A 2,025-nucleotide genomic window follows, 5' to 3' on the forward strand; every position below is an offset into this window, starting at 1 on the left:
ATAAGAGATTAGCTCAAGGAGTACTAAGAAAGGTGCTAACATAGGTAGAAGGAGATGGTACGGAAAAACCTTCATCATTCACCATCATCATCGATGATGAACGTGATGGGAAACTCGCCACTACGAACCTTTCTTTCGGTTTTGACCAAGTATACTGTCTGAAAGTAGTTCCTAGAGCTGCGTCCATCGCGCAGAAGGCCCTCATGCACAACCCAAAGCTTGTCCGGGTCATTAAGGTCTCCTTCTTTTTGGAGGAGGGTCGACGCCGCGAGATCCGTGGCTCTTTCCTTCGCGAAGTGATAGATCCAGAGCGAGCTAACATCAAGGTTTTTGAAAATTTCTCCAATACGCTCTTGGTAATTCAAAACGAGGTCCAGGCGTAGTTCTTCCTCCATTGTGAGGGCACTTTCTTCTAGAAGAGTAATAGGAGCCCCCCCTCCCCGTGGGAGAAACGGGGCGACAACACGTGATAAATCATCATCGGACATCATATTCATACCCATAGTAGCACTAGCTTCGCTATATGAGGAAGCGAAGACGAGTACTTCCGTCGCAAATAAAAGATCGGCTAAGCCCAAGATAAGATTAAAAAATCTTAACGTGAGAAAGCAGAACGATAGTGCAAATAGAATTGTATTCATTTGGATTGGTATTGAAAAATAAGAATATTTCATCTATTAAGGAGGATTCCCCGAAGACCTAAAATAGAGATGATCATAGAAAAAGTGAAATATTTTATAGGATCTGTTTCGGAAACATGGAATGTCAGAGAAATTCAAATTATGTGAGGCTTAGAAAGAAGTCCTGCTCGGCACGGAAGCCACGCTGCCGGGGTGGTCCGGTCACCCGAAGAAGTTCTCTTTGTCTTTGAGCTTTTATTCCTCAATACACTTATTCGTTCCCTTCTTTCATATACCTCCCCACCAATAGATAGAGACAAATGGGAATAACCAAACCACGTCTACAAAATGCCAGTACCATGCAGCTGCTTCAAATACAACATGATGCTTCTTGGTCAGATGACCAAGATATTGGCGAATACCACATACGATCAAGAAAAGATTACCTATAATCACATGAAAACCATGAAAGCCAGTTGCTAAGAAAAAGGTAGAACCATAAATACTATCTGAGATAGTGGAGGGTGCTTGGTAATATTCCATTCCTTGAAAGCCAGTGGATACTAGAGTGAGTGAAACGGTTGCTACTAAAGCGTAAACTGCTTGTTTTTCCTTCCCCGCGAGTATAGCATGTTGAGCCCAAGTTACGGCAGCTCGGATGAAGGGAGAATAGGGGTATTAAGAAGAGGGATTTCCCAAGGATCTAAAATCCCAATCCCTTTTGGGGGCCAAGTACATCCGATCTCAACCATAGGTGCCAAAGAAGAATGAGAAGAAGCCCAAAAAAGCAAAAAGGAGCATAACCTCCGAGACTATGAAGAGAATAGAACCATATCGAGGTCCTAATTGTACAACTTTTGTATGATGCCCTTCCAACGTGGATTCACGTAGAACATCCCGCCACCATACGAACATGGTATAAAGGAGAAATATTAGGCCCAAACTGAGAAGTGTTGCACCCCCTTGAAATGAGTGCATGTACATCACAGCTCCTACTGTGGTTGCCAAAGCTCCAAGTGAACCCAAAATAGGCGATGGACTTGGATCTACCAAATGATAAGAATGGCACTGAGATTCAATCATAAACCACTTTGCCCCGGTTGTATGTAAACCCCCCTTCACCCCCATCCCCTAAAGTGGTAAAGAAGGAGGCTCTTTTTGTCTCATTAGGACAAACAAATAGGAAGAGATAGTTCTTTCATTGCATTGATAGAAGTCAAACTTCTATCAAAAGATCTCTCTATTATTTAGAGAAAAGAGTTGGCATGGGTTCTACCAATGAAACGAATCAGTTTTGGATTGAAAAACATAACATTGCACAATGATCCGATTCTAGCCTATCAAAAGCCAATTTCTTTATTTAGAACTTCAATCCTCACTAGAGCACTGAACATTTGTTTAATCT

The 2,025-nt window shown here is 42.2% G+C and overlaps 1 pseudogene; it reads right to left on the reverse strand.

The window, feature by feature from the left end:
- Positions 1-903: 903 nt before the first annotated feature.
- On the reverse strand, positions 904-1,703 carry LOC123403233 (annotated as a pseudogene).
- Positions 1,704-2,025: the final 322 nt, after the last annotated feature.

The sequence above is a fragment of the Hordeum vulgare genome, chromosome 6H (assembly GCF_904849725.1).
Source record: "Hordeum vulgare subsp. vulgare chromosome 6H, MorexV3_pseudomolecules_assembly, whole genome shotgun sequence".
Lineage (NCBI taxonomy): Eukaryota > Viridiplantae > Streptophyta > Magnoliopsida > Poales > Poaceae > Hordeum > Hordeum vulgare.